Here is a 27,035-nt window from a genome sequence, read left to right as displayed (position 1 = left end):
TGTTACATTCCATCCTGGATTTTCCATTGTTTGATTATTTAAACACTTCTTTTAAAGTGATATGTGCTTTTCAACAGTAGATTAGCTGTATAGATGTCTGTATTATGTTGTAACTTGCATTGCAAAGTATTGAAAACTGGCGTGGGATGTAATTCTCTTTAGCAGATTATGTTCTTAATATAGTGGAAAAAAATTACACTTTCAAATTATAATTTTTATTTCAGTGCATTTTAATACTAATTTTATACACGTTTTATGCACACTGTGAACACACACACACAACGGACATTATGTACACTGACAAGTCATAATAATGAATAGTGCAATTTGTTTGGATCATTGTTAAAGTAATGAAAAGTATGATCTGTGTAATGTTCCATATTTTGATATATACAAAAATAAAGGCATTACCATAACTTGACAAAATCTTTACATCAAAACTGCTTTAAAAGACTGGTCTATTTCATGTGGAAGTGTAGTCATTAATTTTATTGCACATCGTACTAAATGTAATAATACACTGGAGAGAAGGTAACCAGTAACAAGTGTTACTTTTTCTGTTTTTTTATTATTATTCCTTTTTTTTTTTTTTTTTTTTTTTTTTTTTTTACAAATTTTTTGTTCATTGAACACTGTACACTGTAATCTACGGAAATCAGTATCAAGTATCACAAGATTTACTGCAATAAAACTTTAAATAATGAAGCAAGTTAAACTATCATTAAAAACATCATTCATCATGAAGGTATGTTCTGATGAGGTTCTTTATGATAAATCAGTCCTTATAATACATATTATTACAGATAGGACATACAAATTCAATGTTAAATAATGGCATGAGATGAACTTCCAAGCCAGATAAGTCCCAAGAACAGCATCCAACTGAAGTGGTAACTTGCATAAGAAACAGTGATTTCTGTGTGTTGTCAGTACCTAACCTGTGAAACCAATAAAATATAAACTAGAATTAGAAAGTAATTATGCTGCCTCAAGAGGAAATCCAAATCTTCCTAGCTATGTACACACTGAAATTCATGCAGATTTATTAACTCCAAGGTGTGCTTCTGGTTTTCATCCATCTTTAATTGGTGCTATACATTTATATTTCATATATTATTATGTTTATGTCCTCTACAATTTGAAGACTGCAACTGCCTTTTGTATAATAACAATTCCTGTACCTACCACCATCACAGCAATTGCCACCAGTATTCACTGCACCAATATGCCAATGGATCTAAAATTTTGTATTAAATGTATGGACAAAAATCAGAAACAAGGCATTCATTACAAGACACACAATAAAAATAAAAATACCTAAATCTAAATTATATGTAAATATGACATGGGAAATGTGATACATGGTACATAGTATTAACATCTTTGACCTGCTGTAACAACATACATTGTCTGTTTGTCCAAAGTGTTTATTCTTCTTCAACATTTTCTTTCTCGTATTTTATTCCTTATATGGCTCAAGCTGAACATCAGTGGTGCAACCCTGCATTACAGCCTTCTTAATGTGAACTTATGTTTCTTGATCCTCCACTTTTGTTATTCCTAATTGGGGTTTGTAGATATTGTAGATTATTTGACTGTCTTTTTACTTTATCCCAATCTTCATAGGACTGACACCTTACACTGCCCTCATTGTTGAAGTCAGTTTGAAGGTCCATATATGCTAGGAAGCATTCTCAAATCTGCAATTCATAACTAAGCCCAACATCAGAATTGCTTATCTAGTTTGTATTCCCTTCCTGAAACTAAACTGATCATCCAAAATGCCTTCGATGTTTCATTCTACTTTCTTTAGGAATATGATGGTAAGTCACTCAGTTCATAGATTTTTGACACCAGCTTAAATAGCTCCCTAGTTCCTACACTTCCCACAGATTACAGTAACTGTGAATGTATATCATCAAATCCTGGTGACTTGTTCAATCTTAGGTCATTCAGTGTTCTGTCAAACTCGGAACACATTCCAAAATGAGATTTTCACTCTGCAGCAGAGTGTGTGCTAATATGAAACGTCCTGGCAGATTAAAACTGTGTGCCAGACTGAGACTCAAACTTGGGACCTTTGCCTTTCGCGGGCAAGTGCTCTACCAAATGAGCTACCCAAGCATGACTCACGCCCCGTCCTCACAGCTTTACTTCTGCCAGTACCTTGCCTCCTACCTTCCAAACTTAACAGAAGCTCTCCTGCGAACCTTGGAGAACTAGCACTCCTGAAAGAAAGGATATTGCGAAGAAATGGCTTAGCCACAGCCTGGGGGATGTTTCCAGAATGAGATTTTTACTCTGCAGTGGATTGTGCACTGATATGAAACTTCTTGGCAGATTAAAACTGTGTGCCGGACCGAGACTCAAACTCGGGACCTTTGCCTTTCGCGGGCAAGTGCTCTACCAACTGAGCTACCCAAGCACGACTCACGCCCCGTCCTCACAGCTTTGCTTCTGCCAGTACCTCGCCTCCTACCTTCCAAACTCAACAGAAGCTCTCCTGTGAAACTTGCAGAACTAGCACTCATGAAAGAAAGGATATTGCGGAGACATGGCTTGGCCACGGCCTGGGGGATGTTTCCAGAATGAGACTTTCACTCTGCAGCGGAGTGTGCATGCTGATATGAAACTTTCCTGGCAGATTAAAACTGTGTGCCGGACTGAGACTCAAACTCGGGACCTTTGCCTTTTGCAGGCAAGTTCTCTACCAACTGAGCTACCCAAGCACGACTCATGCCCCGTCCTCACAGCTTTGCTACTGCCAGTACCTCGCCTCCTACCTTCCAAACTCAACAGAAGCTCTCCTGTGAAACTTGCAGAACTAGCACTCATGAAAGAAAGGAGTGCTAGTTCTGCAAGGTTTGCAGGAGAGCTTCTGTTAAGTTTGGAAGGTAGGAGGCGGGGTACTGGCAGAAGTAAAGCTGTGAGGATGAGAAGTGAGTCATGCTTGGGTAGCTCAGTTGGTAGAGCACTTTCCTGCGAAAGGCAAAGGTCCCGAGTTTGAGTCTCGGTCCGGCACACAGTTTTAATCTGCCAGGAAGTTTCAGAACACATTACTGGATCAACTGTATCTTCCACATCAACTTCCTTCTCCTCATCATATGTTGGAGCTGTTCCTCTTCATTGTTCAGGTCTTTCATGTGCCCCTTCCATAGTTTGTCCTGTACCTTGTAGGTTAACAACTTTGCATTTTACTTCTCCAATGTTACATTTAATCTTCTGTATGCTGTATCAATTTTTATACAGTCATATCTTTGTCAATGTACTTACATTTTATCTCATGTATTTTTATTTAGGTTTTTCACTCTTCCCTTCCTTCTCATCCCAACCGGTAAATCTCCCCCGACCCAGGGCTCTGGGTGACTTTTCTAAACTGTACCCCTTTCCCCAAACCTCTCCAACCCTTTACCTGCACCCCTCATCCTTCCCCTTTCAACTCTTCTGCCAGAAGAAGGAGCCACTGGCTCTGAAAGCTTGTAAAAGTTAAATCCTTTCATGTGTTTGTTCCTCTGCTACCACTTGGTGACTAGATTTTTTTATCTATCCATTTACATTATACTGCTTAATATATATTTATTGACTCCATGGACTCTTCAGTGTCAAATGTTATTAAAGCCGTTACATAGTATACATTTTTAAAACTACAACCTCTCCTATCTCACCAATTTATGCCCCAATCCTCTGTGCTGTGCCTCCTCTTCAACTTATACACTATCTTTTTCTCTCTCCTTTGCACTTTTCAACTGTTCCTACCTTTTTTGCAATTTACGTTGTTGTCTATTCTGTTTTGTTATTCCACAGCTCTGTTTTCTTATTGTTGCCTTTTTTCTTCATGTGGCTGTGTTACATGTATTGTCAGTATCAGTTGAAGAAGAATGATTGTGTACTAGTTCTAGATGTACTAGTTGATGGTTTTTTTGGGAAGTGCTTGTACCACAAACCAACCTATACTGATTTATACTCTTAATCATCCAGCTGCCACTGTCCTTTGCAAACTACGAGCATATTTAGAACTTCAGCAGACAGGGTCCACATAGTGCTTGACACTGACAGCCTGCAGGGTAGAACCTGAGGGCTGCATCACCTCAAGCACACACATGTATATAAAGTGCACCAGTCACAAATAAATTTGTTTTGTACTGTTCCATTGTTGTTTCACAATTATGATCCTGAACCTGTAACTTCAGCTAACATAGTAAAAAGCTGTGTTATCATATGTCCAAATGAGCAGCAGTAATATAAAATAAACAGCAAGTTAAGCAGAGGAAAAATTCATGATCCCAGCAAGAAAATAACCTACATTCCAAGCTAGCAGCCCAATCCCATGATGAAGCTGATATCTACGAGATAATTACTAATCAAATAAGTGATCGATGGGGATCTGGTGCAACTGTGCTTTTTAATGCTTTGAAGTGGACCATTACTGTAGGATAACACTTGTATGTGCCAACAGAGTGATACAATGAAAGGTTTATTTCGTTATTCATGGTGCATACACAGACAAGACAAAAAAAAATCTTGGGTTTTTCATGAATTTCTCAGTTAAAAATGCACTTTTTCCTGGGTGGAATCATACTGTACCCCTGGTGAAAGCACATTTTTTTCTTGTTAATTGATGATATACTTTCTCTTGGAGCTGTAAAACTTAATCAATCCTTTGAATTGTGAGGGTTTTATGCACCATCATGGAACTCTCCTGCATTTTAGGAAATGAAACACAGCAAAAAACAAGATCTTTTAGAAAGATCTCTATGGGCAGCAAGATTTATACTGCATATTTTCTAGTTATGAAAGTATAAACAGGAATTCAGCCAACTACAGCCACAAGAATTCCACCAAATACAGCATGATGGCTTCTGAAGCACTGAAATCGAGATTGCAATGTGCTTTTGTCAGCCAATCTGGCTTTTGTCAGCCAATCACGAGATGATAACATATATTCAGGGCATAGGACACATGATGTAGTCAGCCAATAGCAACATCATTGTTAAGTAGCATGAACACACAAATAGGAAAATTTAATAGTTTAAATTAATGTATATAAAACATAGCTAAAAGAAAAGCTAAGCGTTCACATACAATATTGTTCTTCAAAAATATTTTGCTGCTTTTTTTCCTATGCTGTGGTTAGGTGTGGTCCTAAGAACACAGCTTAAATTGCAGCACCTGAATATTTCTCACAACCATGATTATAAATTTCACGGCTGTGCACAGAACATTTTGTGGGTTATCTGGCTGAATACAAGTTCTGTCAAGCATTTCAATTTTTCGATAGAAAAGCCATTTATGTGCAAAATTGCTCAAGAACTAATCTTGCATTTTGAAGAATAATTATACTTTTGCCATTGTTATTGCATAATTTGTAATCTCTGAAAGAACTAAAATAAATATGAAAAACAAACCTTGAAACTTGGTCTTTTTTAGCGTATGTTTTTATTTAAGATATATCAAATACAAATGTGCCTGTAAAATTTTATATAATGGCATGGTTTTCCACTTTAGAAGAAGACCTTTCAGCAGGAATCTTAAATGTATAGCCGTCTTCCTTTTGTGCCTGTCTGTGACTCAACATCTCTGTATGGTGAGTAGCAACCTCTCTTTTTCATAATTTGTAATTCCAGCCTCGATTTTCCATTGTTTGATGCTATACAAGGAAATTGTGTCACATACCAACAGCACATCCATCCCCTACGTCTCGCAATACTGCAGTGACTGAACATTTTGTATACACTGGCTGTTCCATGGATGATGGAAACATTTAAAATATTATACACAGCCTCATCCTGTAGGAATTCTGTGATCAAGAAAACTGTGGAAATACAACTGGCAGATTACATAATCTCACTTTTTAAACTCAACAACACCATTTATACTGACAATGTTTCCAAGAGGTTATAAATGAATAGATCCACTGCACACTAACCCAGCACGTTGAAAGAAAGTAAGAGTAAAGTAGACTTATGGTGATGACTAATGTGAAGATAAAGACACTATTTCTTATGGGTTTTAGGAGAGATTATAATTGGCTTCAAGTACCCTTTTTGTAAGTGGAGTATTATGTGAATATGAGATGTACTGGGAGTGTTAATGTGAAGGGAGGGAGGGCTGTAATGGTAAATATGATAATTAATTTTGAGATATGCCTATTTTCTGCTGTTACCCCCCTCCCCCTCCCTCAGGTATTATGTAAAGTTAGTGACGTATTACAAAATGCACAAGCATTAAAAAATACAGATAAAATGAGGATGCTTGGATAGTGAGTTCCAGGATAAATAACAATTTTTCAGTATGTTTGAATAATTATTCTGGTCATGATGCTTATATTGAGTGACGCATCTAACCATTTCGTTGCACTTAGTTTCAATGATTGTCTGCAGTATAAGGAAACTCACCTTATGAACTTACACTTACTGTGTTGAATTTATTTCTAATGATATTGCAGTAAGATTGATGATAGTGTTAAAATTTTGATTTTGAATTGAGATATTTTGTTTCTATCCGGAGGTTGTTTCTTAGTTAATTTTGTTTTTGAACATTGTAAGAAGGATTTCCAATATGTATATCTAACTTAACTGTCTTTTACATTGTGTATAGATTGCAAGTGGCTGTAAACATTAATGATGTTGGTGAAAATGAACTCTTTTTTTCTGAGATACAGTATCAGAAGTATGGGGAAGTTGTGAAAATGAACTACATGTGTTCTGAGTTGTTGTTTTTCTCTAGCTAAGACTCTATATACGCCATCAAGGTGTTCTGAGGTGCCCACTGTCATTTATTGCGCAGGTCCTTACCATTCTCATACAGGCTGACCCAAAAGTCTGTTAACACTTGAAAATGCTCTAATTCACAGAGTAATGTTGGTAGAGAGGTAAAACTTGACACACATGCCTGAAGTGGCAAGGGGTTTTATTGAACAAAAAATGAGTGCAAAATCCAGCCAACAGATGGTGCTGGACAGCAACACATCAGTGACACTGGATAAGAACATCCACAAATACAGAATTTGGGCTACTGTAAATCTTGGAACTGTTATGGAAACCCCATTGCATGACGAAAAAGTCAAGGTGTGGTGTGGGTTTATTGCATCAATCATGAGCAGACCTTTTTCTTCAAGGAAATGTGGGGTGCTGCTTTTCAAGCTGTCATTGTGATGGGTGCAAGGTACACCAGTATATTACAGAATTGCATCATCCATAGCCTGGTTGATAAACACCTGCTGAAAGTTATGACTTTTATGCAGGATGGTGCTCCACCCCATATTGCTACACCTGTGAAACATCTCTTTTGCACATCGTTTGGTGATGATTATGTGCTGAACCACCCTTTCCATCCTGCTTGGCCTCCCAGGCCCCCAGACTTCAGTCCGTGTGAATAATGGTTGTGGATTACCTGACTGCAAGTCTACCATGATCATCTTACCTCATTATAGGTACTAACATTCAACATCCGAAAGCAGTTTCTCACCATACCTACTGATATGCCTTACAGTGCTGTTCACAACATTGTCTCTCAACTACAGGTGTTGTTGATGAACGATGACTGACATGTTCAGCATGTGCTATAAAGATCATCATCTTTGCTAAAAATCATTTGTTATGCTAATTATTCTTTTTGCATCATATGATGCATCATCTATTGATCAGTTTGTGCTCTTTTTTTGTTTTCAATAAAACCCTATGCGCATAAATTTTTATCTCTCTCTGTTACTTTATTCCATTAGGTATTAAATTTTCAGATGTTAGTGGACTTTTGGCTCACTCTGTACATTAAGCAATTTACATTATACAGTCATGCTGCAGCATTTTAATTTCAAAATTGTATTTCTGTTGAAAAAGCCATGCTGTGGATGTTCTTTCCAGTTTTTATGTATTCTTGGGATTTGAAGGAATGGGTCAAATCTGCATCTCACGATTTCAAATTTTGGTCATTAAGCTTTGTTGCCAAGCCAGCCACTCTCTTTATGATATCTGTACTGTTAACTTTTTATTTTCAATGCTCCATTATAACCCAAATTTTTAGTTAATCCTTGGTAACTAATGTTGCACTGCTGTGCAGGTGAGCTAAGTTTACTTCCTGTTTGGAAGCATTTATTTCCATTCTTTTCTTTCGAAGCATCAATGATAAGAGTTAAAGATGTCACAAAAGGTCTGGCAGAATGTAAATAATTTAGAACTAAAGAGGGTCTACTCATTGAATTGCAGAGCTGTTAAATTGACAATAGGAACATGCAAAAGAGAAAGAAAACTTCACGTGCACATGCCCCCCGCGCGCACGCACACACACACACACACACACACACACACACACACACACACACACACACGTGCAACTGCTTTGCTGGCTGCACAGGTTGAGTTGGGGTTTGTGATTTTGGGTGGAGAGAGAGAGATGGGACCCAAGAAGGGGGGATAGGGGTAGGTAGCTAGTGGCTCAGCGGAATGCAGTAGGTTTGCAGGAGGGGAGGGGTGGCAGGTGCATGGGTGTCACATGTGATGCACAAGTGCCAGGACTGGTGGGGTGTGGCACACAAAGTAGGTTATGTGGAGATGCAGATTGGGATGGTGTGATAGAGCAGAGTAAGAGGAACTGTTGGCTGAAGGTTGTGGAGACAGTGGATTAATGGAGATTAGGGCTAGGAGAATTAGCGGAGCAAACAATGTGTTACAAGGATAACTCTCATCTGTGTAGTTCAGAGAAGCTGGTGGTGGAGGGAAGGATCCAGATGGCCCTCGTTGTGTAGCAGCCGTAGAAGTCCACCATTTTGTGCTTAACAGCATGTTATGCTACTTGGTGGTCAACTTTGTTCTTGGTCACAGTGTAGCAGTGGCCATTCACTCTGGTGAACAGCTGGTTGGTTGCATATCTACATAAAAAGCTGTGCAGTCATTATAGTAGAGTAGGAATATGACATGGTTGCTTTCACAGGTGGCCGTGCCTCTGATGTAGTAAGATAAGCCTGTAACAGGACTGGACTAGGAAGTGCTGGGTGGGTGGACTGGGCAGGCCTTGCATCTGGGGCTTCCACAGGGATATGATCCATGTGGCAAGGATCTTGGGTAGGATGTCGCCCATTTCTGGGCATGATGATAATAAGCAAAGCCTTCAAAAGGATATAGTTCAGTTGTTCGCAGGTGGTATCGGATGATGAGTGGGGTGCTCCTTTATACTGTTCACACACCATTACTAGGCATCTCAGTACTCAGTGGAAAACAGCTGGCTGTGTGCCACTTCAGAATGTTTACAGTCACTGCCAACATTAGCTTCATAATAGTATTGTGCAACTTAATGGCAAGCAATGGTTGTGAATATAGTGTTGATCCACATGCTGTGTTAATATTATTTACAGAAGTGAGCAAAGAGGCTGTACCTGGTCCTTTTAGACTCGCCATCAACTACTGTGACACTGTAACTAACTACACTTTCATTCCTTTTATAGTTTGTAAGCTGGCTGCTCTGGGAGGAGGTAGTGGGCCTCCTTCAGCAGCCAATCACTATGCACTGTTTGCAAGCTTCCAATCCTAGCATCCTCCATTCACTCATGGGCCAAGTAAAAGTGTGTGACCAGTAGCTGATTCTTGGTGGGAGGATTTGAGGGGGGGGGGGGGAATATGACAATGGAAAACAGTTTTTGAACTAAGTCTGAGGGCTAGTGACCTTCAGCATACTGGGCAAGCCACTGCCACTGCAGATACTGGGAGTGATTTTTTGTTGTGGAAGGGATGACAGCTGTCAAAATGCAGGTGGTTGGTGGATCTGTCAAAATGCACATGTTTAGTGGGTTTATTATGGACAGAGGTGTGGATGACACCATCAGAGAAGTGGAGATCAATACTGAGAAAGGTGACATGTTAGTCTGAGGACCACATGAAGCAGTTGGGACAGAAGGCATTGAGGCTGTGCAGGATTGAGGGCAGGGTGTCTTGTCACTGAGTCCAGATCATGAAGACAGCATCAATGAATCTGAACCAGGCAACAGGTTTTGGATGCTAGAAACATTGCTTGTAGATAGCCCATAAAAAGGTGAAATATAAAGGGTGCCAAGCAGGTGCCTATGGCTGTGCTACAGATTTGTTTGTGTGCCCTCCCCTAATAGGAGAAGTAATTATGTGTCAGAATATAGTAGGTAAAAAATATGAGGAATCAGATAGTGGGTTTAGGATCTGAAGAATGTTGGGAGATGTAGTGCTCGACAGTGGGAAGGTCAGAGACCTGATGGGTGCAGGTATTTAGGGAGGCGATGAGTAGAAATCCAGAAGGTAAAGAGCTGGGGATGGTGGGGAACCTATGAAAGAAATAGTTAGTACTTTGTTGTGGGAGGCCAGGTTTCGGGCAGGCATGTGGAAATGTTGGTCAACAAAAGCATAAATTCTTTCAGTAAGAGCACAAAAAAAATACTCTCACAGCAACTAACCACTACATCTCATCTCCAAATCCACTGCCCCTCCTAATGCATTGCTCCTGTCAGAATATTGGGTCTTCATTTTTCTTTTCCTTGTGTGACAACTTACACATGCTCAAATATCCTCATGTCACAGAACTATCCTACTACTCTCAGCACAATGTCTTCCATCCTTTTCGGTCCTCAAGCTTGTGCTTTGTTAACCAGTTCCCTGTACTATCACTTAATGCCTTCATTCATCTGTTTCCCATGTCATTTCACATTTTCCTAGCACTATCCTAACCCAAATGGGTACCTGCTCCATCTGTCTGCATCAGTTCAGGAAAGTATCCCTCTTCATAACCAAACCTCTGACCCACATCCTTTCCTTAAGTGCTGCCTAAGTCATGGAATCTTTCCCTTCTCCTACCCCCTCCCCTGTCCCAATGATCCAACCATAAAATAAAAATTCCTTGAAATGTATTCACAGTTGTGAATATTGACTACCACCAGCTGTATAATGGAATGATGACAATGTAAATTTGTGCCTGATGAGGACTCAGACCCAGATTTCCCATTTATCATGAGCGGTCGCCCTACTATTTGGCTATCTGAATGCAACTCACAGCAAGAGCCAAACTTCCATGTGTGTCTACAACTTGTGCTTATAAATCCATTGTGTATGTTCCCCTGTAAGGTAATATACATAATGGATGTGTGAGTGCAGGTTGTAGACGTATGGCTGATGACATATGGAAACTTGGGTCTGGCCATGAGTCGTGCTTAGATATCTGCATGGTAAGGCGACCAATCACAATAAGCAGGAAATCTGGGTTTGAGTCCCAATCCACCACCAATTTTCATTGTCATCAATCCATTACACAGCTGACGGTAGTTCATATTCACAACTGCAAATACATTTCATGTGTCTCATAATGGCTGCAGTCACCACCAGCATTCTAGACCTCACCCTTCCTTTCGCAGTGATCATCATCTCCTCAGGTTCCTCCTATCCATACCTCTCACAAACCTGGTACTGATGAAACACATCTCCATGGCACAGTCACCCCAGAACCACCTCTTCTGCCTCTGCAATATATTGTTATTGTGCAATCCTGATTAGATACACCTAGAGTTGCCATCCATCCTGATATATCGGGATCATCACCATTTTGGACCTTCTTGTCCCAATATCTCAGCAAGACCCATTTTTGTCCCAATTTTGCAAAATACTGTTGTGATCTTGGCTTAAGTACTGAAGTAATGCCATCTGTTCATGCAACATGTAAATGCATGTTCGGTTAGTTTTATTTATGTCAATGAGTTTATGCTGACAAGGTTGTCCCACAGATGGTGTTGCATGTTGTGTATCCTATATTGATGATGCAACCACCTTCTTGTCTTGTGCCATCATTTGAGAAAATACCTGACCTGTCCAGTAGTATGGGGCTGGAACTATTTAAGCAGTGCCAAGTGGAAGAATCGGGCAACTCCAATTTGAATAGTGATGTGAAGAGACAATTCTTTCTAAACATAATACAAACACTGAGTGCAAGTTAGCAATGTTTGAAGTGTTTACTGCAGGTATATAGCCCACAAAGTGCATGGTGACATGTACTTTAATGACTTTAATGCTACTGTTGACCATTTACTGTCTAATAAACTTATCCAATCATACTTACGAAAATGCCTAAGGATGGAAAGAGGAAGTGTCAGTGTTTGGATGACTGCACAAAAGAGTGGTCCTCTCTCAAGAAAGACATATGGATCAGGAAGCATTGTGTGAGATTTGTAGCTATTTCACCTCAGTAACTTGCAGGGGTAAGGCAGATGTGAGGCATCAAATTTCTATGAAGAATCAAACAAATAGATTCACAATAGCATCGACATCAGAGTCTATTTCTACATTCATGATTAAAGGAGATACTCAGGAAGAATTATTCAGTGCTCCTGCAGAACTAACAACAGCTTATAAAGTTGTTGAGCATCAGCAATCCTTATGTTTTCCTGACTGTACCGTAAAACTGAATTTTGCACTGTATCCTGTCTCCAAAGTCATTGCAAAGCAGTCTACAGTGAGTATCAAAGCTACAGTGAGTGTTAAAAATATTCTCACACTACAGTCTGTGTCTGAATGCATAAAACAATTGCAAAAAGTTTCATTTTATGGCATTGGCACTGTTGCTTCAAACTACAAGTCTGGAAAGATCTTTCCTTTAGTTGTTCAGTACTTTAGTGAAACTGATGGAATCAGTAGAAGCTGCTGAAGTTTGATTCGCTGAATAACGAAACACTGTAGACAGTTGCAAAGTTTTGTCTAGACACTTTAACACAACTGCAAATTCCATCTGATAAATTAAACTCTTTTTGTGGGGATAATACCAATACCAACTTCAGAGGGCTTCATTGACACAACCAGCAGAATGTGTTTCACCAAATTAAAGAAGAAGTGGGGAAAATGTAGAAGGAATAGGATTCCCTGCCCATATTCTCCACAATACTACATAAAACGCTGCTGGGGTCTTAACTGTTGATATTGAAATAATCGTCATGAAAATATTTAATTATTTTTCAGTATACAAGATAAGGACAGAGAAACTGAAAGAATTCTGATTTCACATTGCTGTAAGTCACCTGACCCTTCCTTCTCACTTAAAAACAAAATTGTTGTCATTAAAGCCTGCAGTTGAGAGAATTCTTAAGCTTTGGATTTCATTAAAACATTTTTTATACCAAAGACAGGCCATCTAAAATAATTTCAGATCTTTTCAGTAGTCCAGTCAGGGAAATTTACTTCATATTTCTGCAGTCAAATGTGGCTCTGTTTGAAAAAATATATAAAAAGTGTGGAGAAGAATAAAGTCTTGATGAGTGAAATAAGAAATATATTAATCAACATTCAAAGATGTTGAAATGAAAAAAAAAAGACTGCCATTTTATTGGCATGCAAACGAAGATGAATTTGAACAAATTAAAGAAAGAGAATCCAATCAAAAAACAATTGATTTAGTTTTGAAATTTGAGGAAGAGGTAATGGCTTTCTATAGCATAGTATTTGAGTACTTAGAGAAATGACCTACACTCCTGGAAATTGAAATAAGAACACCGTGAATTCATTGTCCCAGGAAGGGGAAACTTTATTGACACATTCCTGGGGTCAGATACATCACATGATCACACTGACAGAACCACAGGCACATAGACACAGGCAACAGAGCATGCACAATGTCGGCACTAGTACAGTGTATATCCACCTTTCGTAGCAAAGCAGGCTGCTATTCTCCCATGGAGAGATGCTGGATGTAGTCCTGTGGAACGGCTTGCCATGCCATTTCCACCTGGCGCCTCAGTTGGACCAGCGTTCGTGCTGGACGTGCAGACCGCGTGAGACGACGCTTCATCCAGTCCCAAACATGCTCAATGGGGGACAGATCCGGAGATCTTGCTGGCCAGGGTAGTTGACTTACACCTTCTAGAGCATGTTGGGTGGCACGGGATACATGCGGACGTGCATTGTCCTGTTGGAACAGCAAGTTCCCTTGCCGGTCTAGGAATGGTAGAACGATGGGTTCGATGACGGTTTGGATGTACCGTGCACTATTCAGTGTCCCCTCGACGATCACCAGTGGTGTACGGCCAGTGTAGGAGATCGCTCCCCACACCATGATGCCGGGTGTTGGCCCTGTGTGCCTCGGTCGTATGCAGTCCTGATTGTGGCGCTCACCTGCACGGCGCCAAACACGCATACGACCATCATTGGCACCAAGGCAGAAGCGACTCTCATCACTGAAGACGACACGTCTCCATTCGTCCCTCCATTCACGCCTGTCGCGACACCACTGGAGGCGGGCTGCACGATGTTGGGGCGTGAGCGGAAGACGGCCTAACGGTGTGCAGGACCGTAGCCCAGCTTCATGGAGACGGTTGCGAATGGTCCTCGCCAATACCCCAGGAGCAACAGTGTCCCTAATTTGCTGGGAAGTGGCGGTGCGGTCCCCTACGGCACTGCGTAGGATCCTACGGTCTTGGCGTGCATCCGTGCGTCGCTGTGGTCCGGTCCCAGGTCGACGGGCACGTGCACCTTCCGCCGACCACTGGCGACAACATCGATGTACTGTGGAGACCTCACGCCCCACATGTTGAGCAATTCGGCGGTACGTCCACCCGGCCTCCCGCATGCCGACTATACGCCCTCGCTCAAAGTCCGTCAACTGCACATACGGTTCACGTCCACGCTGTCGCGGCATGCTACCAGTGTTAAAGACTGTGATGGAGCTCCGTATGCCACGGCAAACTGGCTGACACTGACGGCGGCGGTGCACAAATGCTGCGCAGCTAGCGCCATTCGACGGCCAACACCGCGGTTCCTGGTGTGTCCGCTGTGCCGTGCGTGTGATCATTGCTTGTACAGCCCTCTCGCAGTGTACGGAGCAAGTATGGTGGGTCTGACACACCGGTGTCAATGTGTTCTTTTTTCCATTTCCAGGAGTGTATTTCTTTTAATAAATATCAAGTATTTGATTGAATGACGCTAATCTCAGATTGTGTGATGATTGGAAACACTATTAAATACCTGACTAAAAATGGTGTGAAGATTTCAGGTGACAATTGTTTCCAGAAATATATGTATCTGAGGAGCTTTTTAGAAGCTAAGCATGACTCACAAAAATGGAAGTCTAAATATTCTATGGAAGAAAGGTGGCCTTACTTTCTTAAGGAAACTGAAAAATCCCAAATGCAAAAATCAACTGCTAAAATTAGGCAAGTATTTGGTTTCTGTTCCCACACACAATGCCACTATGGAAAGAAGATTTTTGCTGTTGTTGTCCAAGTGGACTGATGAAAGAAATTTACAGCTGCAAGGGACTGTGGAATCACTCTTACAGTGCCAGCTTAACTACAAGCTGACACATATGGAGTTTATAAGTAAGTAAAAGGGAAAAAAAGGCTTGCTGAAACAGGTGAAATCTTCCGAAAAATATGGTGTACCAACAACTTCTGCCACAACAAATTCCATGTAACTGCATTCTAAATAAAAAGTAATTATATTAAATAAATTTTTTACTTCATTTCTATACCTCCATCTCAGAGTGTCCCAATGAGATATGACAGCCCTAGATACACCAGCTCTCCAAAATAGAAACTCTTTCCCTCCAACACCTGAAAGAGCATTCCAGACCCACTTCCATAAACTGTCCAACCTATTGACACGTTACACCTGCCCCTGAGCACTACTATCCATCAGCACCTTCCCTACCCTACCCTACCCTACCCTACCCTACCCTACCCTACCCTACCCTACCCTACCCTACACACAGGCAACCATCTCATCACCCCCTCATAGCATAGCATATAGACTCTTTCCTAGCTGACCAACTCACAGAAATTTCAGTTCTCTCCAGAGTTCTCAGTTTCAGCTGCAGACCCAAGTTTAACTGTGTTGGATTTGCTAAAGATGTACTCTCCTTCTCCTGATCCCTGCAGTGGAAACACTTCTTTGCTACTAATCCCTCCAGTTAAAGCCAATATAATCCTTGCCTCTCCCAGTTCATAACATGAGCAAATGTGATCCAGCCCCTACCACCTAACTATCCCAGGCCACTTTCTGGGAATTCTTTACCTCCAATTTGGCCTCACCATCCTTCCCCAGGTCCCTTCCTACTAACACTAACCTTTCAGCAGAAAAAGGACAATCATACACAGCCTCAAAACAGATCCTGACCTAATCATTCTCCCTGCAGGAAAAGGCTCCACGTCTGCTGTGTTGAGTCACAGTGACTATCCAACAGAAGGTGTCCACCAACACTGTGACTCATATACTCACATGCCTACAAGGCCTGTCAGAGTGATCCCATCCCGGATGTCTAACATAACCTCCAGTTCCCACTGAAAGCATTAGACCCTTCCCAGAACCTCTAACCTGAGTCCACCTTCCTCTTCATCCCAACATCACCCTGCATACCTACTCTACATGGTCCCCAAAATCCACAAATCCAACAATCCGGGGTTCAGCGTTGTATCTGGTTCCATCACCCATTCTCCACTATCCCCATTCCTTTACCTCCTGGGTCACTGTGTATATTACCAACACTCCTCATGCCATAGCCTTGTCACTATCAAAAACTACCTCTCCCAAAGTCTTTCATCCTTCAAACCAAATATGTTATTCCTCATACATCTTACCAACTGTAGCCTAAATCGCAACTACCTCTCCTTTGAGAAGAAGGTATATTAATAAATCTGACAAATCTATGACACAACTATGGGCACCTACAAGGCACCCTCCTATTTCAACTTTTTTATGAGCCTTGTAGAGAAAACCTTCTTAGCTTCCCAAAATCCCAAACCTTTGTCTGATTCAGAGTCATTGATAGTATCTTCATGATCTAGATTCAGGGCCAAAACATCCCATCTCATTCCTCCCACAACCTCAACACATTCTCTTCAACTTGCTTAATTTGACCACTCGTGGATGGGCAGTGGCAGGAACTCCCATGGCCAGTATGCTGAAGGTCTCATGAAGCCTTCACAGGGGTGTCACTAAGCCCCATGCATAGTCTGCAAACAGATTTCCCTTGCCATATCCTAACACACCCCTAATCTTCCCACCACCCTGAAGAATCAGCAACAAAAAGTGCTCCCTTGTCAGTCAATATGACCATGGACTGAAACAACTGAACGATACCTTTTGCCAAGACTTTGATTATCTGTCATCATGTATGGAAATGCAAGAAATCACACCAAAAATTCTTCTAAATTCTCCTAAAGTGGTCTCCTACATAACATCATGGTCCATCCCTTTGCCCCTTGCCACAGGGATCATGCAACTCACATTAGCCCATGCACTGCCACCCCTTCCCCTTGCATCTCTACCCAGTGAACTTGCCGCCTCCCTCCAAGCCACTAGCTACCCACACCCACCCCCTCTTCCTGCCTCTTGCCTCTGTCCCCCTCTACCCACCTACACACACCACCCCATACTAAACTAACCCATCATAGTCCACCTGCTGAAGTGTAATCCCAGCATTGTATATTTAGCTGGTACAATGTAGTAGGTGTGTGTGTGTGTGTGTGTGTGTGTGTGTGTGTGTGTGTGAGGTAGAGAGAGAGAGAGAGAGAGAGAGAGAGAGAGAGAATCTGTCCCCATCTCTTGCTTTAACTACTGTAATTTCATGTCAGTTCTGAGCTGCTATATTCTTTGTACACCGTGCTTTCCTTTGTATCTAAATTTTTGTCATCTTGGTATGACACTTGCAACTTCCATGCAGGCAGCAAATTCCTAACATAACTGACCAATGTTCTGGAACCTTGTGTTCGGTGGCATTCAAAATAAAGATTCATTATCTCACATTGTTTTGATGTTACAAATCCAAACAAAGTCTGTGATTGCCATAGGGAACTACACTTTTCTAATATGTTTTTCCCCTTGAACCCATTATTATTTGTCTTTTTTTTTTTTCGAGTACACATATGTGAACTGATGTCAGTGTTTGAGTCTTTATTGTACAAAAATCAAGATCCTTTAATTCATATACAAAATAGCTGTCAGTCTGTGCTAATTGTTAACAGAGTTTGATCTTCTGTTAAATAAGATTGTCATGCTCTGTCTTATGCATTGCCAGTGCTATGAATCTGGTACATGCCACCAGCTGTGCATTAAATTCTTCAAGGTCATTTTGGCAGGTGTGCACATGTATGCGATTCCTGGGTAAACCACCCTCAACTCTCTCCAAATCCCTTCATATGCCTTACCTCTCCTCTTTTCCTATTGACCCCCTCCTGCTATACCACTGTACCTCCCCTCTCCCCACACCCTGCAGAACTCTTCTACTGTACTTTTAGTGAAGTCACACAAATTGTCTTCCCTGCCATGTGATTTCTTTCTGTCAGCTTGACATTTTTGTTAACACAGGTGTACTGAGCTACATTTTAAACATACACTGAAGCCCCAAAGAAACTGGTACAGGGATGCATAATCAAATATAGAGATACGTAAACAGGCAGGATATGGTACTGTGGTCAGCAATGCCTATATAAGACAACAAGTGTCTGGCGCAGTTGTTAGATCAGTTACTGGTGCCACATTGGCAGGTTATGAGGATTTAAGTGAGTTTGGACGTGATGTTATAGTCGGTGCGTGAGCGATGGGACATGGTGTCTTCGAGGTACAATGAAGTGGGGATTTTTCCATGTGACCATTTCACAGGTGTACCATGAATATCAGAAATCCAGTAAAACATCAAATTTCCAATATTGCTGCGACTGAAAAAAGATCCTGCAAGAATAGGACCAAAAACGACTGAAGAGAATATTTCATCATGACAGAAGTGCAATCCTTCTGCAAATTGCTGCAGATTTCAATGCTGGGCCATCAACAAGTGTCAGCATGTGAACCATTCAACGAAATATCATCAATATCGGCTTTCAGAGCCGAAGGCCCTCTCATGTACCCTTGATAATGGTGCAACACAAAGCTTTATGCCTCAGCAGGGCCTGTTAACATTGGCATTAGACTGTTGATGACTGGAAACATGCTGCCTGGTTGGACGTGTCTCATTTCAAATTGTATGGAAAGGGAGACAACCTCATGAATCCATGTACCCTGCATGTCAGTAGGGGAATGTTCGAGCTGATGGAGGCTCTGTAATTGTGTGGGGCGTGTGCAGTAGGAGTGATATGGGTCCCTTGATACTTCTAGATATGACTCTGACAGGTGACACATACTAAGTATCCTGTCTGATCACCTCCATCCATTCATGTCCGACAGTCTTGGGTAATTCCAGCGTGATAATATGATGCTCCACATGTCCCAAATTGCTACAGAGTAGCTCCAGGAACACTCTTCAGAGTTTTAACACTTCCACTGGCCACCAAACATTATTGAGCATATCAGGGATGCCTTGCAACACGCTGTTCAGAAGAAATCTCCACCCCCCTCATACTCATGGATTTATGGACAGCCCTGCAGGACTCATGGTGAAAATTCCCTCCAGCACTACTTCAGATGTTAGTCGAGTCCATGCCACTTAACTTGGTGTTGACTTAGTACTTATGTACAGCATTTTTAAAATGTGACTATGCCTATTCAGGCTGTTTTAGTTTTATTTCTAGACCGTGCCCTCTTAGACAAATTATAAATTCAGGTATATCTTCTGAAGAAGGCTCAATCATTTCGGCTGAAACCTAGGTAAAGATTGGTTTCATTACCACAATCAAGGCTGATAGTTTCTTATATACTAGATTATCATGATTGCTGACAGTGCTGCAATGTTGAAAGTACAACAATTTTCAAATGTTAGTGATGTGTTCATTATGGATTTTGTGTATGAAATGTAAGACTGAAAAACTTTATAATAACTTTGTCTGTTAAAAACTGCTTGCGGATTGGAACTGTCTCAAACAATTTTGTAATTAATAATCTTGAATTTCACTTGTGTGCATTCTACATCATTGATGTGTAACTACTGCAGTCCACACATACTGTACTGAGTAGCTTTTACATTCTTTTATTTTAATCTTGTAATGCTTTCAAGATTTTAGAGTGAAATAGATCTACTTTTACTGCTCCTGTGATAATTGTGGAATCTGATGTAGACATGTTGAGTGAAGCTGTTGTGACCCGCCGATCTTTCAAAGTGCCACTGCGCAGTTACATGTTTCCTCTACATGCGGCGCTGTCTGCCAGCCATGCAGCCAGCCAGCCAGAGCGGCCACTAGACTCGGACTCAGTTATGATTTGACTGTTAAAGTGTACACACGTCTTAATCTGTTTACTTGATCTGTGACTTTCATGTATTGCGTCTTCCTTGAAATATATTTGTTCAACTTGAAGTTATAACAATTGGCGACAAGGTAGTGATTTTTCTTTTCCATCGTTGACCCACATGTTTCCATGGCTACTTTAGAGCAACTATTGCAAGGTCTCATAGAACAGCAAACGCTTCTCACAAATGCGATTTGTGATTTTGTCGCGGCATCAAATGCAGGGCGTCTCTTGTTATTGTCACTACCTCCTTTTCCTCATTACGACGAGACGGCGGAAGACTGGTCTGATTACGAAAAACGTCTTCGACAGCACTTCTTGGCATTTCATGTCACGGATGAACAAACATGTAAGTCTCTGTTCCTTTCATGGATTTCACCTCAAATGTATCACTTGTTGTCGCAATTGGCTCCTTTGAAAGATCCTGTGTCTTTGTCCTTTGCTGAAATGTGCTCACTTCTGTCCGTCTATTTTCAAAAGCAAACGCATGTGGTAGCCTCTTGTGTTGCTTTTATTGTTGTCAAAAACACCCGAATCAATCCTATCGCGCTTGGGCTGCTGAACTTCTCGGCCTCAGTAGAAAGTGTCAATTTGTTACTGAAGTTCACAAAGAATCCTACGCTGATTCCATGGCACGGGATGCTATTATGTGATTGGTGCCCGACAAAGAAGTTAGGCAACATGCCCTTCAGTTGGCAATGCCGACTCTAAATGAAGTCCTATCCATCGATCAGTCTTTTGAAATTTCTTGCGCTGCTGGAGCGCAAATAGTGGCATGGAGCGATGTCGGGGAAATACAACCTCTGTGCGATGTTGACGAAGCGTGTGGCATGTCCCCGCCGGCCGACGTGGCCGCAGTATGCTCCCAAGCACAGCCTCAGCCTAACCGTAAACAAACCTCTAAGAAACTGCAGCAAAACCCACGGCAACTTCCTTCGTGTCCGCGGTGTTGGGCCATGTGTCACAAACGCAAAAACAAGGGTCATGTGTCATCCGTTTGCAAATCCGACCATATACATGATGTTTATGAACATGACGCTGATTCTGCTTCTGTGTTGACTGTCGATTGTGCTTCTTCCCTTTCAGGGAAGTTATTCCTCACTGTCCAAATACTTGGTCGAGATGTTTGCATGCAAGTGGATACTGGTTCTGCTGCCACTTTCAACAATTCTCAGATGTATCTTCAGTTGGGTTCTCCAATCCTGTCACCTGTCACTAGGCAATTATGGACTTACAATAAACATAAGATTTCTCTCTTGGGACAATTTGATACTGAAGTATCTTACAAATCTGTTGTTCACACTGTTCCCATATTTGTGGTTGACCATAGTAACACGGAGAATCTTTTTGTTTCGATGCCTTTCGCGTTTTTGGGTTCTCCATAGATGACTCTGTCAATATCGTCTCTGATTCTATTCCTTATGCTCAATTGGATTCCTTGTCGACGACATTTTTGTCCCTTTTTGCTCCTGGGTTAGGCTGTGCAAACGACTTTGAAGTTCATATCACGCTCAAACCCACTGCTCGGCCTAAGTTTTTTTGGGCCCAGCCCATTCCTGTGGCCCTTCGTGATCAGGTCAAATGGGAGCTGGATCATCTCACTGCTTCAGGTGTCTTGCTTCCTATCACTTTCAGTGAGTGGTCCTCTCCTGTTGTTGTTGTTGTTGCTAAGCCAAATGGTGATATTCATCTCTGTGGCGATTTCAAAGCCACTGCAAATGCTCAATGCCTTATCGACACTTACCCAATGCCTTGACCTGAAAAATTATTCACTAAACTTGCTGGAGGCCAGTATTTTTCTAAACTTGACCTGTCAGAAGCTTATCATCAACTTCCTCTCGACACTGCTTCGCGGCAGTTTCTGGTCCTTAACATGCCTTTCGACCTCTATCATTACAAACGATTGCCATTTGGGGTTGCCAGCGCCCCTGCTCTCTTTCAGCGATTCTTGGAACAATTATTGCTCACTGTCCCTGGGTGTATAAATTACCAGGACGACATTGTTGTCACTGGCTCCACCACTGATGAACATCTTCAAAATCTCCGCATGATTTTTCATGTCTTAGACTGCCGGTCTTAAGTGTAATCATCAGAAATCTAAATTTTTTCAGGCATCTATCACGTACTTGGGGTTTAAACTCTCTCGGGATGGTATTCGTCTGCTTCAGCAAACTCTTGCTATGATCGATGTCCTTCCTCGCACTACATCTGCTAAGGAACTGCAGGCCTTCTTGGGGAAAATAGCATACTATCACAAGTTTTTACCATCTGCTGCTTCGGTGGCTCAGTCATTGCATCGCCTGTTACATAAAAACGTGCCTTTTCACCAGTCTGCATCATGCAATGCAGCTTTCCAGAAATTGAAGAGTATGCTGAAACAGGCCCCATGCCTGACTACTTATCGACCTGGCCAACATCTTGTTCTTGCCACGGACACCTCTCAATATGGGGTCGGTGCAGTCCTTGTGCACCGTTTTTCTGATGGTTCTGAACAACCCATTGCTTATGCCTCCAAAACCCTCACGGATGCCCAACAAAAGTATTCTCAAATTGAAAAAAGAAGCTTTGGCCATTATTTATGCTCTTCATAAGTTTGGTGTTTTTCTCTATGGATCCAAATTTCATCTTGTTACAGATCACAAACCACTTGTTTTCTTGTTTCATCCATAAACGTCACTTCCCAATAAGTCTGCACGCCGCCTCCAGTGTTGGCTCTTTACTTGTCATTTCCGGCCGACAGCTCAACATGCGAATGCTGATGCACTGTCTCACCTTCCCACGGGTCCTGATCTGGCATTCAATAGGGACAAACTTTTGTGTTTCCACCTGGATGTTGCCGAGCAGCGGGTTGTGGACGGGTTCCCTATCACCAGGGACCAGCTGGTGGCTGCTACGGGTTCTGACCCTACCCTCTCCTGGGTTTTATGCTGTATTCAGAAGGGTTGGCCAGATTGTCCGTCCGCTAAGACTTCTGATCCATTGTGGAACTACTATGCTTTGCGTTACTGCCTCACGGCTAGGGATGGTGTTATCCTCCTTTCCACTGAAAATGCTTCGCCGCGTGTTGTGGTACCTGTGTCTTTCCATGCTTCGGTCTTGTGCCTCCTTCACCAAGGGCACTGGGGTGTCTCTCGCACAAAATCACTGGCACGCCGTTGTGTGTACTGACCTGGCATCAACTCTGAAATCGCACACATGGTCGCTGCCTGCGGCCCTCGTGCGTCACAGGCCGCCACCCGGAAGTCATCTTTGTCACCGTGGCCTTTGCCTGAGAAGCCCTGGGACTTGCTGACTTCGTGGGACCTTTTTTAGGTACTTATTGGCTGCTCGTTATTGACGCCTACTCTAACTTTCCTTTCATTGTCCGTTGCACGTTGCCTACCACCACGGCAACCACCAATGCTCTAGCTCGCATTTTCTCTTTTGGAAGGCCTTTCCTCTACTCTTGTTACTAATAATGGTCCGCAATTTGCCTCTTCCAGTTTTGTGGATTTCTGTGCCCGTCATGGTGTCATGCATGTCATGGCCCCTCCGTTCCATCCACAGTCAAACAGTGAGGCTCAACATCTGGTCCGCACATTTAAGGCTCAGATGAAACCTGACTTCTTCTGCTGCTGATGATGCGCTTCTCCAGTTTCTGGCTTCTTACCGTTTCAACCCCATGGGCGACCACAGCTCGGCTGAGCTCTTACATGGCCGACAGCCCTGCACGCTACTTCATCTTCTGCGGCCTTCCACCTCACAGCCGCGGGTGCCTTCGCTTGGCTGGTTCACCGTCGACGACCTTGTATGTGTACAGGGATATGGCAGGCGGCCAAAATGAAGTCCTGGACACATCTTACGACACCGTGGCCAATGCCTGTATGAAATCCAGATGGACATTGGTGTTGCAGTGCGTCATTCGACCAGCTTCGGCCTCATGTGCTGGCAACGCCTGTTCCGGATGCTGCTACACCACCTTTGGCTCTACCTGACACTTGGGATACTGGAATCTCTCATTACTCACAATGCAGTCCTCTCACCATAAAATCGGTGCCAGCACAAGAACTGACGCCACCAGGAGACGTGCCCATGCAGGAACCAGATGACCATCATCTGTCAGAGCAACTCTACTTGTCTCCCTCTCCTACGGACGCGGACACATTGCCCATGTCTCCTGTTATAACAACAGGACTTGCCGCAACAGGCAGATTGGTGCACGGGGCCCCAGCAGATTTGACCCCCCCGTCTCCTGTCATCTCGACCCATTGTCATTGGGGACACTTCCGTCCGTACGGGAAGCCTCCTCCTTGAGACTTTACGGCCAGTCAAACTACACCTATGGACGTTAGCAATCTACAGGCTACCTCCATCAAGACCTGTGCAAAAACTTCACAGAGGGGAAAAGTGTTGTGACTCGCCAATCTTTCTAAGTGCAGCCGCGCAGTAATGCACTTCCTCTACATGCGGCGCTGTCTGCCAGCCATGCAGCAGCAGCGCCGCCACCTAAGCAGCCAGCCAGCCAGAGTGGCCGCTAGACTTGGACTCAGTTATGATTTGACTGTTAAAGTGTACACACATCTTACTCTATTTACTTGTCTGTGACTTTCACGTATTGCGTCTTCCTTGAAATATATTTGTTCACCTTGAAGTTATAACAGAAGCCTTTGCTATAAGGAACTGCTTTATGTTAAAAGAGCTTCTTTGTGTTTTGGGGACAATCTCTTGACTACAGGTGACATATGACTGACATGTTGTGCCAGTGGACTTCAGAACAATTAGTTACTGCATAGAGGTGAGATATCAAACTTTTGGTATACTGGCATGTTGGTAGCAGATGTGAATTGTGTTTTATTCATCTCATGATGTACATTTGCAATCCATTCGGTTGTGGCAGGAGCTATGTCAAAAATTTATAATACAGCTACAATGATTTTTACATTAACAAATAATAGCACTACAATAAATAATAACACTATAAGGATATTTCTTGGAATATGTAACACATTGTATCCAACTCAAGTTTCCAGTTTGTCCTGCATGAATTCATCCATTGAGTAACAACACTTCAGTGTCAGTACCTCATATAACTTTCTTTAAGTGAACCTAAATTTATCTGCATCAACTGGTTGCCTTTTAATTTACTACAAATTTTCATTGCCATGTATTGAGATGCCTGGGCATACATTCTGAGGTGGTGGGTGGGTAGCATAAAATTTTCTTTGTTTCTAGTATCATGCAAATAGATGAAATGGTTTCCATCAAATAATTCCTGTCCGGTGTACAAAAATATAATAATCTCATACATGTATAAGTGACTGACTGAAGCTAGGCATCATCTATAGTGATACTGAAGTAGAATAACTTTGTTTTCATCTACTTACACATTTTCATTCTTTAGATTAACTAAAATTAGTATTTTTTTCCTGTGCTTTGTGTGAAGAATACACACTGCTATTCCATATAGGGCCAAAGTACTGACAGTTCACCACAGATGTGGTTCCTCATGAGCTCTTTTGCTTGATGTCCATACTATAACTAATAAATGGGTTAAATGAACATTGTACATTGTAGTAAGATGACACAGATTGATGATTTTGCTTTTATGGTGCTCGAATTTTGATAGTGATCAAAAGAGTCGTTGAGTAAATTAAGTTGAAATTGAAAATCATGTGGAGGAAGTTCATGTAAAAGATGTGTTCAGCCTTATTTTTATAAAAAATTGTGTGATTTAAATGGATCTTGCATGTAGAAGCAGGCCTTTACTTTTTGACTAGTGAATTACTAGAGCTTAATCATTTGACTGGAATACTCTCTTTCAAATTCTAAAGGTGCCAGGGTAAAATACAGGGAGCCAGGGAAACCAGATGGCAGTTATAAGAGTCGAGGGGCATGAAAGGAAAGCAGTGGTTGGGAAGGGAGTGAGACAGGGTTGTAGCCTGTCCCCGATGTTATTCAATCTGTATATTGAGCAAGCAGTAAAGGAAACAAAAGAAAAATTCAGAGTAGGTATTAAAATCTATGGAGATGAAATAAAAACTTTGAGGTTCACCGATGACATTGTAATTCTGTCAGAGACAGCAAAGGACTTGGAAGAGCAGCTGAACGGAATGGACAGTGTCTTGAAAGGAGCATATAAGATGAACATCAACAAAAGCAAAATGAGGATAATGGAATGTAGTCAAATTAAGTCAGGTGATGCTGAGGGAATTAGATTAGGAAATGAGACACTTAAAGTAGTAAAGGAGTTTTGCTATTTGGGGAGCAAAATAACTGAGGATGGTCAAAGTAGAGAGGATATAAAATGTAGACCGTCAATGGCAAGGAAAGCGTTTCTGAAGAAGAGAAATTTGTTTACATCAAGTATAGATTTAAGTGTCAGGAAGTCGTTTCTGAAAGTATTTGTATGGAGTGTAGCCATGTATGGAAGTGAAACGTGGATGATAAATAGTTTGGACAAGAAGAGAATAGAAGCTTTCAAAATGTGGTGCTACAGAAGAATGCTGAAGATTAGATGGGTAGATCACATAACTAATGAGGAGGTATTGAATAGGATTGGGGAGAAGAGGAGTTTGTGGCACAACTTGACAAGAAGAAGGGACCAGTTGGTAGGACATGTTCTGAGGCATCAAGGGATCACAAATTTAGCATTGGAGGGCAGCGTGGAGGGTAAAAATCGCAGAGGGCGACCAAGAGATGAATACACTAAGCATATTCAGAAGGATGTAGGTTGCAGTAAGTACTGGGAGATAAAGAGGCTTGCACGGGATAGAGTAGCATGGAGAGCTGCATCAAACCAGTCTCAGGACTGAAGACCACTGTTGTGACAGTGCCACGAGATTTAAAAGTGCCACTACGTCAGTACACAAACACGGCGATAGAGGCGCTCCGCAGCTCGGCTGAGCGCGGGAG

The 27,035-nt window shown here is 42.0% G+C and overlaps 1 protein-coding gene across 1 annotated transcript in view; it reads right to left on the bottom strand.

Moving 5' to 3' along the window:
* Positions 1–607: 607 nt before the first annotated feature.
* Positions 608–27,035, bottom strand: part of LOC126176238 (uncharacterized) — a 400,926-nt gene continuing 374,498 nt past the window's right edge. Inside the window, exon 14 of the mRNA XM_049923383.1 lies at positions 608–938. The gene's annotated coding sequence lies outside the window, so the exon portion shown is untranslated. The remainder of the gene's footprint in view (positions 939–27,035) is intronic.

The sequence above is a fragment of the Schistocerca cancellata genome, chromosome 3 (genome assembly GCF_023864275.1).
Source record: "Schistocerca cancellata isolate TAMUIC-IGC-003103 chromosome 3, iqSchCanc2.1, whole genome shotgun sequence".
Taxonomy (NCBI): Eukaryota; Metazoa; Arthropoda; class Insecta; order Orthoptera; family Acrididae; genus Schistocerca; species Schistocerca cancellata.
This window is presented reverse-complemented; position numbering and strand designations above follow the sequence as displayed.